At 63.0% G+C, this 11,673-nt stretch overlaps 1 long non-coding RNA gene across 1 annotated transcript; it reads right to left on the bottom strand.

The window, feature by feature from the left end:
* Positions 1-7,861: 7,861 nt before the first annotated feature.
* LOC133762239 (uncharacterized) lies at positions 7,862-10,672 on the bottom strand. The gene is made up of 3 exons (XR_009866264.1): positions 9,759-10,672; positions 9,364-9,587; positions 7,862-8,036 (listed from the first exon to the last, which is right to left on the bottom strand). It is a non-coding gene; the product is annotated as an uncharacterized LOC133762239 (long non-coding RNA).
* Positions 10,673-11,673: the final 1,001 nt, after the last annotated feature.

The following is an 11,673-nucleotide window of genomic DNA, read 5'->3' as shown; positions in this document are numbered from 1 at the left end:
TGGGCATCCCCGAGCCCAGCCACAAGCACCGGAAGGGAATCATTCCATCTCCAGACAACAGGATCCACAGGAAGCCTCCCCTGGGCTCGGCGGAACAGCCGTGGTGGCAGCTGGATGGCCCCAGACTGCGCCGCCTGCCTTGCAGCAGCCCAAGAGTTGGGGCTGAGGTCATCTGAGGTCATCTGAGGTCAAGGCCCCCAGCAGCAGAATTTGGCTGCGGGCTGGACACAGTGCTCAGTTATGGAGGCCGCCCGCTGTCCCCTGGCATGTGGCCTCCCCTGTTTCCCATCACCAGGTGGGCATCTTCTCCATTCCTTCTCCAGGCCCGCCCTTGACTGACAGCTACTGAGGGACTTGGATCACAGCTGCATTGCACAAGCCCTTCCCTTTGCACGGTGGGTCCCCTAACCCAGGATGGTTCCCCCACTGTTGCACGGTGGGACCCCAACCACAGGACGGCTCCCTCAGTGCTGCACGGTGGGACCCCAACCACAGGACGGCTCCCCCACTGCTGCACGGTGGGTCCCCTAACCCAGGACGGCTCCCCCAGTGCTGCACGGTGGGACCCTAACCCAGGACGGCTCCCCCAATGATGCACGGTGGGACCCTAACCCAGGACGGCTCCCCCAATGATGCACGGTGGGACCCTAACCCAGGACGGCTCCCCCACTGTTGCACGGTGGGACCCCAACCACAGGACGGCTCTCCCACTGCTGCACGGTGGGACCCCAACCACAGGACGGCTCCCTCAGTGCTGCACAGTGGGTCCCCAACCACAGGACGGCTCCCCGACTGCTGCACGGTGGGACCCCAACCACAGGACGGCTCCCCGACTGCTGCACGGTGGGACCCCAACCACAGGACGGCTCCCCCAATGATGCACGGTGGGACCCCAACCACAGGACGGCTCCCCCACTGCTGCACGGTGGGTCCCCAACCACAGGACGGCTCCCCCAATGATGCACGGTGGGACCCCAACCACAGGACGGCTCCCCGACTGCTGCACGGTGGGACCCCAACCACAGGACGGCTCCCCCAGTGCTGCACAGTGGGTCCCCAACCACAGGACGGCTCCCCGACTGCTGCACGGTGGGACCCCAACCACAGGACGGCTCCCCGACTGCTGCACGGTGGGACCCCAACCACAGGACGGCTCCCCCAATGATGCACGGTGGGACCCCAACCACAGGACGGCTCCCCCAATGCTGCACGGTGGGACCCTAACCCAGGACGGCTCCCCGACTGCTGCACGGTGGGTCCCCAACCACAGGACGGCTCCCCCAATGATGCACGGTGGGACCCCAACCACAGGACGGCTCCCCCAGTGCTGCACGGTGGGTCCCCAACCACAGGACGGCTCCCCCAGTGCTGCACGGTGGGACCCCAACCACAGGACGGCTCCCCCAGTGCTGTACGGTGGGTCCCCAACCACAGGACGGCTCCCCCACTGCTGCACAGTGGGTCCCCAACCACAGGACGGCTCCCCGACTGCTGCACGGTGGGACCCCAACCACAGGACGGCTCCCCCAATGATGCACGGTGGGACCCCAACCACAGGACGGCTCCCCCACTGCTGCACGGTGGGACCCCAACCACAGGACGGCTCCCCCAGTGCTGCACGGTGGGACCCCAACCACAGGATGGCTCCCCGACTGCTGCACGGTGGGACCCCAACCACAGGACGGCTCCCCCACTGCTGCACGGTGGGACCCCAACCACAGGACGGCTCCCCCAGTGCTGCACGGTGGGACCCCAACCACAGGACGGCTCCCCCACTGCTGTACGGTGGGACCCCAACCACAGGACGGCTCCCCCAATGATGCACGGTGGGACCCTAACCCAGGACGGCTCCCCCACTGTTGCACGGTGGGACCCCAACCACAGGATGGCTCTCCCACTGTTGCACGGTGGGACCCCAACCACAGGACGGCTCCCCCACTGCTGCTGTGGCAGGCTCTGCCACCACTCCAGGGGAGGGGCTGTCCAGTGCATGGTGGTGGAAGGGTCTTTCGAGCCACCTTAGAATTCTGCCTTGCCAAGGGGCCAGTGCTGTGGCATAGAAGGTAAAGCCATCACCTGAGGTGCCGGTATCCCACTTGGGCACCAGTTGGAGTCCCGGCTGCTCCACTTCTGATCCAGTTCCCTGCTAACACAACCGGGAAAGCAGAGAAAGGTGGTCCAAGTGCCTGGGCCTCTGCACCCATGTGCACCCCTGGAAGAAGCTCCTGGGTGCTGGCTTCAGCCTGGTCCATCCCCAGTCATTGTAGTCATTTGGGAAGTGAACCAGCAGATGGAAGATTCTCTCTCTCTCTCTGTCTCTCCCTCTCTCTCTGTAACTTTTCCGTTCAAATAAATAAATCAATTGTAAAAATAAATAACAAATAGAATTCTGCCTCCCAGAACACCAGAAAGAAGCAGCCATCATGTGGGCGGGTGGTGGCCCAGGGTCTGCCCAGCACCCAGGCGAGTGCCCGGGAAAGGAGGAAGGTCTGGGCAGGCAGGTGGCGCTGGCCAGGCTGTGACAGGCCACAGCTGAGCGGCTGCCTCACCGTGGGCTCGGTCACCCTGAACTGGGTAACAGGATCGTATCCTTCAGAGTGAAACTCACAAAGTAAAAATTTCCCATAATTGTAAAAACATCAGGGTTTAAAAATAGGCCTAAAATGGGTCTTAAAAATAAGCAGCCACTTAACACCAGGATGGGCCAGAAAAGCCACAGTGCTGTAGATAGAGCCTCGGCCTCCGGGGGCTGAGGACGTCTGGGCAGTATTGATTCGGGAGGAGCAGACGCAAAGTGCCTCCTCCCCCACCTGCTTCCAGTACCAACACCGGGCAGGTGACATCGAGCATCCACTGTGAACGCCAGGGGCGGGGATGGGGGCCCCGGGAGGGAGGGACCGTGAAGCTGGGGTCTGACGGGGGAGAGACTGTGAAGCTGGGGTCTGGGCCCGGCTGTGCTCTGGCAGACCCGGCTTCCCCACCTCCCCCAGGCCCTGTCCCCCTGCAGGTGGGCGCCCTCCCAGGCAGCCTGCACCTTCCCGCCCGAGGCTTAGCGAATGCTGCTTGCCAGTCTGCAGAGGGAACCAGCAGATGCGAACTGCTCTCCCCTTCCCTCCCCTCCCTGCCCTTCAAATAAACAGAGTTAATAAAGAGGGGAGTGAGAGCACGCGCTAAGTCGCTATTATTAATAACGTCTCAGGCTGGGTGCACGGAGCTCCAGGTGCACTTGGTGACCAGGTAATGGCCTCCAACTCCACGCATCCCGGGGCGGAAGAATTTGCCTTCGTTCACAAGCCGCACAGGTCCTGCTCAGGATGTCCGGCTCCAGCCAAGGCGTCTGCGCTCTGGGAGGAGGCGGAAGACACCGCTCCCCACCGCAGCTGGGGTGGATCGGCCACTTCAGGCCCTGGCCTGCCGCGAGGGGCTCCCCTTGTGACACCTGCTCCTTCACCCACTCGCACGGGGGGCTCCGGGGCCACCCTGACATCGTCTGCTACGTGGATGCTGCACGTGGGCATCTGGCTTTGCTAGCTGTTTGCTCCGTTTTAACATCGGAATGCAGAACGATCCCGGTGCCACGACAGGGCCCTCCTGCCCTCCACTGCACCCGGCCAGGTTACCCCACCCAAGGGTAGACACTTTCCCAGAACACCGGTGGGGAATACGAGGAACTTCCAAAGTCCTGGGGGAGTCTGTGTATCCCGCCATTCCCTTTGCATTCCACCGAGTTGAAGAAACAAACCTCGGACGACATCGTGCATCCCGGAGAGAAGGCTACAGAGAGCAGGGGGTCCCCGGCGGCTGGTGAGGCCTGCGCAGAGCAGCAGGTGCAGGGAGAGACAGCGCCGCCCCCCTGCAGAGCAGGACGCTGGGGCTACAGGGAAAAAGGGAAGCGGAGCTGGAAGATTTTTTACATAGCTTTTATTTAATAAATGTAAACTGGAAGATGTTAACACATTCCCTCACATGAAGTGAAAGCTAGGGGCCGGCGCTGCGCTTCAGCAGGTAAAACCACCCAAGTGCCGGCATCCCACATGGGCGCCGGTTCAAGTCTCTGCTTCCAAACCGGCTCCCTGCCATGGCCTGGGAAAGCAGTGGAAGATGGCCAAGTGCTTGGGCCCCTGCTCCCACATGGGAGACCTGAACAAGCTCCTGGCTCCTGGCTTCAGATCAGCCCAGCTCTGGCCGTTGCAGCCATCTGGGGAGTGAACCAGCAGATGGAAGGCCTCCCTCTGCCTTTGCCTCTGCCTCTCTGTAACTCTGCCTTTCAAATAAAAAATAAATACATGTTAAAAAAAAAAAAAGACAGAAAACTGGCAGCTCTGTGAGAGCTGTTCACGACCTAGCGGCAAGTCTACACAGAGAAAACAGAAACTGAAAAGGGGAGGCAGTGGTTGCGTCCCAGGAAGAACACGTGTGTAAGAAGGAGAGCCAGGCGTCAGTGTGTGCATGGCGGTTCCCGCCGTCACACGAGCGCTGGCGGAGCTCTAGGGGGCGTGCGGCCCGGAGAGGGGTTCCCCAGCCAGTGGTGTGCTCACGCTAAAGAAAGGTCACATGACCAGCACGTTAGTAAGAAACAGCGACGCAGTGGGTGTGGTGTGGTGGCACCAGCATACCACATCGGAGCGCCGGTTCGAGTCCCAGCTGCTCTGTTTCTGATCCAGCTCCCTGTTGGTGCACCTGGAAGGCTGTGGCTGCTGGCCTGAGGGTTTGGGCCCCTGCCACCCATGGGGGAGACCCGGACGGAGTTCCAGGCTCCTGGTTCCAGCCCAGCCAGTCCCAGCCATTGCAGCCATCTAAGGAGTGAACCAGCGGATGGAAGACCTCTCTCTCTCTCTATCTCTCTCTTTGTCTCACTCTCCGCCTCTCCCTCTCTGTCACTCTGCCTTTTAAATAAGCAAATCAAGATGGATAAGTACATAAGAAGAAGTGAGAACTCAGTGGAGGAGGACAAGCCGGCGCTGCCCCTGCAGGGAAGGCTTTGGAGCTGGGTGGGGGTGGGCTCATCTGGTGACAGTTACCAGCCAGGAAGTGCCATTTTCTTTTCTTTTCTTTCAAGATTTATTTTATTTATTTGAAAGACAGAGTTACAGAGAGAGGTAGAGACAGAGAGAGAGAGGTCTTTCCATCTGCTGGTTCACTCCCCAGATGGCCACAACGGCGGAGCTGTGCAGATCCAAAGCCAGGAGCCAGGAGATTCTTCTGGGTCTCCCACGTGGGTGCAGGGGCCCAAGGACCTGGGCCATCCTCCACTGCTTTCCCAGGCCATAGCAGAGATTGGATCGGGAGAGGAGCAGCTGGGACTCAAACCGGCGCCCATATGGGATGCCAGGGCTTTAACCTGCTGCACCACAGCACCAGCCTCAGAAGTGCTATTCTCTCTCTCTCTCTCTCCCTCTCGTCCTCCCTCCCTCCCTCCCTTTCTCCCTCCTCCCCTCCTTCTCTCTGTCAAATATGTATTTATTCATTTATTTATTTGTTTGAAAGTCAGAGTTACAGCCAGAGATGGACAGAGAGAGGTCTTCCACCTGCTGGTTCACTCCCCAAATGGCTGCAGTGACCAGGGCTGGAACAGGCTGAAGCCAGGAGCCAGGAGCTTCTTCCAGGTCTCTCATGTGGGTGCAGGGGCCCAAGGACTTGGGCCATCTTCCACTGCTTTCCCAGGCCATTAGCAGGGAGTTGGATGTGAAGTGGAGCAGCTGGGTCTCGAATCAGTGCCCATGTGGGTTGCCGGAGTCACAGATGGCAGCTGAACCTGCTGTTCCATGGCCCTGGCCCCAGCTCCAGTTTCCTTTTTTTTTTTTAAATTTATTATTTTTTTTTTTTTTTTATTTTTGACAGGCAGAGTGGACAGTGAGAGAGAGACAGAGAGAAAGGTCTTCCTTTGCCGTTGGTTCACCCTCCAATGGCTGCCGTGGGATCACCGCGCTGATCCCAAGCCAGGAGCCAGGTGCTTCTCCTGGTCTCCCATGCGGGTGCAGGGCCCAAGCACTTGGGCCATCCTCCACTGCCTTCCCGGGCCACAGCAGAGAGCTGGCCTGGAAGAGGGGCAACCGGGACAGAATCCGGCGCCCCGACCGGGACTAGAACCCGGTGTGCCGGTGCCGCAAGGCAGAGGATTAGCCTGTTGAGCCACGGCGCCAGCCCTCCGTTTCCTTTTAAATCTACTTTTCTTTAAAGCCGGTTCTTTGGTTAAAGTGAAAATGCATTTTTTCCCACGTAAGCCCAGTTCCGCTGCCAGGCAGACAGGAACCCTTGGGGAGCCCCGCAGGGCCCTCTCCTTGCCTCTTCCACCCCCGGGGCGGTGCCGTTCCTGGCGCAGCCGCCCACGCCAGAGGACACGGTGGTGGCTGCAGCAGCCTGGGTGGCCCTGAATGCCTGGTGCATTTGGGACCTCAGCCGTCAGAGACCCCAGCCTCCCTCCCGGGTGAGGGGAGGTCTCGGGGAGGGCCGCTGTGACCAGCTGCCCGTCAGCGCTCATAGCCCCGTCGGCCACGTCACGGGCTGAGAGGGGGTCAGAGGGACAGAGGAAGAGGGGCATCCTGAGGCCTCGGCACACGGGGAGGCCCCCCCCGCTGTGTGTACGTGCAGCATGGAGGCTATCACCCCCTGGATCTTCAGGGGACGGGGCGTGGGGCCGCCAGGGTGCAGGTTCTCAGCACGGGGACAGGAAGCAGACCCTGGCCCAGCCCCTGCTGGACTGGGCATGCACACTGGGCTGCTCGGCTCTCTGTGCCTCTCGATGCTGACCACGCAGCAGCGTCCGCCTCTCTCAGGCTGCGGACACGAACGGGGTCACAGTCAGGGGCCTGGTCGGGGTCACGGTCAGGGTCAGGGTCATGGCCTTTCACCTCCTGAAGCACTAGCCGTGGGATCTCACACAGCCCCGTGCCTTCCCCCTTCCTGTGTGAAGCAGCTGGCCCCAGTGACCCCAGAGTGGGCTGGGTGGACCGCTCTCTCCCACAGGTAGGCACACGGTGGACGGGACTGGAACCCACGCCCTCCTCCGGCTCCTCCCCTGTGCTTCCCAGCCCAGCACCACGCCCAGGCGCTGCTGCCAGGGCTTTGGCCCTGCCTGGGGTCAGTAGGATGATTGACAGCAAAGCAAGCAGGACAGGCGGCCGTCTGCCCCGCCCTCTCCGCTCCTCCCACCCTGCCCGATCCGCACGGCTGTCGGAGCAGCAACCGTGTTAAAGTTTCTGTTCAAATAAACACGAGCAGCAAAGTGCTGTCGTGGCTTCACCAGTAATTTCAAGCCCCGAGAACTGTGTGGGTTGTTTTTCATGAACGAAAACTGAGATTAAAATCACTGATTCTCCAGAGACCCAGGCATGAAGCAAAGAGGATCCTTAGCACGCTTCCTTTGCACGTCTTCACGCTGAGAAATAAGAGCACAGGACACCGAGGAGCAAGCGATCCTGAGCAGCTCACTGGGGGGCGAGAAGCCTGCACCCCAACAGACACCTCACGGTCGAGGGCCGGACCTGGAGCCGGACTGCACCTGCCACTCAGCTGACTGGTGTCTGGGCACCTGCAGGAAGAATTTTTGTAAAAAAATATTTCATTTATTTATTTGAGAGGTCGAGTTACAGACAGAGGGAGAGACAAAGAGAAAGGTCATCATCTGTTGGTTCAGTCCCCAAATGGCTGGAGCTGGGCCAATCCGAAGCCAGGAGCCAGGAGCTTCTTCCGGGTCTCCCACGCGGGTGCAGCGGCCCAAGCACTTGGGCCATCCTCCACTGCTTTCCCAGGCCACAGCAGAGAGCTGGATCGGAAGAGGGGCAGCCTGGGCTTGAACCAGCGCCCATATGAGATGCTGGCACTGCAGGTGGAGAATTAACCTACCGTGCCATAGCGCCGGCCCAGGAAGGACTTTGAAGAGACATGGCTCCAGTGTCAGAGGGGACACAAGCCAGCAGCCTCGGGGGCTGGCAGCGCTGCTGTCCATGCCGGCTGGGAGACCACGTTTGGGAGTTCACACTGATCACAAGTTCTGGGTTACAGAGAAACGCGGCCCACTCCCCATCTGTCGGTGCCTGTGCAGAGACCACAGGAAACCAGATTTCCACAGGCAGCTCGGAGACCTGCCCTGCGACCGCTGGAGCCTCCACGGCGGAGACGGCGGCTCAGGCAACGCGTGTTCTCCTGTCCAGAGAGCACACCACCACACCCCAGCCCCATGCTGCTGCCTCTGGGGCTGTCAGTCTGTCCCCAGGGGTCTCAGTCTGGGTGGACAAGCGAGCAGCTCCTCGGGGGCCAGTGTGAGCGCCGAGAGAGGGGATGAGGAAGGCGAGGGGAGCGGGCGTCCGAGCGCGATCAAAGAGCACGACACGGGCGGCAAGAACATTCTAGACAGCAGGGATCGGGGATCAGAGGGCAGCCCACGGGAGGCACAGGAAATACAGGTTCTGCCGCTGAAGGATCCTGGGGCCAGCCCAAGGAGGGTGCCGCCCCAGCAACTCTGGGCCTGTGGGAACGGTGACCCTCCACGCGGAGGTGTCAACGGAATGTTCTGGAAGGCCTTGCGGAAGGTGAGACAAGCTGGTAGTTCGCAAGCCCCGCCCTGTGATCCCCTAGTCAGGTTTGACCCGGGGTTTGTCACTCAGGGTCCCCGAGGGCCCCCGTCTCCCCAGAGCCTTTCTCACACAGGACACCATGAACCCAAGGTCCCACGTCTGCACATCAGCTGTTTCTGGGGCAGCGCCCGCGAGGGCCCCCAGCTGCGAACCCCTCACTTCGAGCCTGGGGTCTGCAGTTGCCCACACTCTGCCTCTGGGGCAGCTGCTAGTGCCTTGGCAGCGCGGTGATGTGCCCCAGGTGACCGACTGCCCGGGGCGGCCGCAGCTGGGCTGGGCTGGGCGGAGCTTCTGCTTCGGCTTGGATGTGGCTGGAGAGCCTCTGGCGGTGGTTTCGCCGCCGAGCTGAGCCGGACGGGCGCCGGCACGTCCCACCGTGGTAGATTCTTTCCAGGGATAACCCCTTGCCCGTTCTTGTGCCCTCCTTCCGGGAGGAGGAGAGGGCCCTGTTTCTCCACCCCGGGGATCTGGGCTGCCCTGGGAGTGACTTCACTGAGGGTAGCAGGGGTCACGTTCTGGGCCCCGCACATCAGGACGTTAGGGGCTGGGCGGAGTCCGCATGGGCTGCTGTGTGAAGCTGTGGACCACCCAAAGGGGAAAGAGAGGGGCCGTCCGGCTTCCAGCTCTCCTCCGCCCTGTGAGGCCCGAGCTGGCGACTGAAGCCACCCAAAGCCGCCAGCCCCAGCCAGCGCCAGGAGCAGCAGAGCAGCCCCCGGCCCAGGACCCTCCCCGCGGCTGAGCCCCTGCCCTGAGCGGTTCAGCACACAGCAGCAAACACCTGACTCACCCGGCCTTGGCCTTCCGCTTCCTTCCATGGAGCCAGTGCTGATGTCTTTCCCCAGTCTTCAAGTTAGGACGCTGACACCTGTGGGTGACAGCGCCAACCCACCCACCTGGCGCAAACAAAGGCTCTATTGTCTCCTAAGAGAACTCCAGGTGGGGGCAGGGGCAGGCCTGGCCAATGGTCCAGACCCTGTCTTTCCGGTGTGACGCCGTGTCTTGGGCAACTTCCTGTGGCGGACGGGTGATGCCGGTGTAGCGACAGCAGCAGAGCGGGAACACGTCTGTGCTCTCCCAACCCCGTCCCCCGCGGGAGGCCTGACCGGGCTCACGGGCTCGAGCCTGCTCTGCGCCCACCCCTGGAAAGAGGAACCCAGGGCAGCTGTGTGAAGCAGCACTCACCCAGAGCCTCACGTCGGGTGGACGCTGGGAGCAGGCGGGCTCTGCCAGCAGGGATGAGGGGGCGAAGACACAGCAGCCCCCTGTGGCCGTGTGCAACCCCACCAAAGCCACCGGCTTCTGGCAGAGGACCCACACATTCTTGGGGGCAGGGGGAGATCGGGGGAGAACTTGAAGAGCTGTGTGCCTTAGCACGCTTGCGTTCAAGGAACCGTCAGTAGGGCTGTAACCCAACCATCAGTAGGGCTGTAACCCAACCATCAGTAGGGCTGTAACCCAACCATCAGTAGGGCTGTAACCCAGCAGGTACTGTCCTGTAGCAGGTAAAGCTGCTCGCATACCACATGGGTGCTGGTTCGAGTCCTGGCTGCTCCACTTCCAGTGCAGCTCTCTGCTATGGCCTGGGAAAGCAGGGGAGGATAGGCCAAGCGCTGGGGCCCCTGCACCCACATCGGGGATCTGGATCTAGCTCCTGGCTCCTGGCTTTGGCCTGGCCCAGCGCTGGCCACTTCAGCTATCTGGGGGAGCTAGCCAGCTGAGAGATCTGTCTCTCTGGCGCGCTCTCTCTCTTTCAAATAAGTAAGTGTCTACATAGGAAGTTTTTTAGAGGTGTTGTTATTCATGGACCAGCGACCAGAGACCTGGGTGGGGGGTTCTGTCAAGGGGAGTCCCATGAGAACTACAGACCGAGGGCAGCCTCGGTGGTCCCCACGTGGGGTGGTGGTTGTCGGCTCCAGTCGCCGGCAGAACCCAGGGTCAGGCCGGGTCAGCGGTCAGTCTGTCACCATTCCCAGAGCTCATTCCTGGTCCCCTGCGTCTGGCCCCACAGCGGCCAACCCAGTCTCCCTTCCGGAAGCAGGCAGGAGCTCCTCCTAGGAGCCTTGCTGGAGGCACACAGCGCCCGGGACCCCCGGGGGCGGCCAGGACAGGCTGGCCCTGGCGCTGTGGGGCTGTGAGACGTCCTCCCGCCTGCCCTGGAGAACAGAAAGGCGCTGTGGGCTAGGGGCGGCGTCGCTGTGTGCGTGGCTGACCCTGAGCCGCCGCCCTGGGACCTGGGGCCCTGCCCCGCTCTGCTCCTCTCCCCTCAGGCCAGGGACAGGGGTGGGGGGGAGGGCTAGGGGCGGCCTGCAGGCCCTGAGCAGACGCTCCCCTGCAGGTCTAAGGGCGGATTCCCTGGGCAGGCGTCTTGATCGTGGCTCTGGGGACCGAGGCCAGCAGGCCAGGACTAGGGGCTGACCCAAGCTCCCAGCCCCTGTCCGCGCATCCCCCGCCCCGGAAAGGCCCACCTGCGCGGGGGGCGGAGCCAGGGGGCGGGCCGGGAGGAGACCCGGACCCACCCCGAGGGACCCCGCCCCGCGTCCCCGCCACGGGGGCTGGAGGCCAAAAGCTGCTCGGCCCGGGAGGAGCGCGTGGGACCCCGCAGAAGGACCCCCGTCTCGCCGCCCCGGCCCCCCGGCGCTCACTCTCCCGCCCCACCCGGCGCCCGCCCAGAGACGCGGAAGCAACAGGGAGCCGCTGGGCCGCCGGCGCGGCGCTCGGGGTCGGGCCGGGCCGGCCAGGCCGCGCGGGAGGCGAGCGCGGCCCTTGGGTGCCGGGGCGGGGGCGCGGGCGCGGGGCGCATGCTCACAGCGGCCGTGACGCGCGCCCCGAGCAGGAGGGGCCGCAGGCCGGGCCGAGAGGCGCGGCGGGCGCGGAGGCGGAGACGCGCGCAGAGCAGCGGCGCGCAGGGGAGCAGCGCGCAGGCTCCGGCGCCGTGCGCTCCAGCGGCCGCCGAGCGGCCAGCCGACCGGGAGCAGGCGCCTGGGCGCGGGCTCGGCCGCCGAGCGGCTCCCTCCGCGCCCAGCCGCCGCCGGGCGGGCCGGGCATGAGCGCCGGGGGGCCGCGGCCGCCCCCAGCACCGCCCGGCGCGCCCGGGCCG

The sequence above is a fragment of the Lepus europaeus genome, chromosome 6 (genome assembly GCF_033115175.1).
Source record: "Lepus europaeus isolate LE1 chromosome 6, mLepTim1.pri, whole genome shotgun sequence".
Classification (NCBI taxonomy): domain Eukaryota; kingdom Metazoa; phylum Chordata; class Mammalia; order Lagomorpha; family Leporidae; genus Lepus; species Lepus europaeus.
Note: the sequence above shows the minus strand (reverse complement) of the source record. Positions and strands in the feature narration are given on the sequence as shown.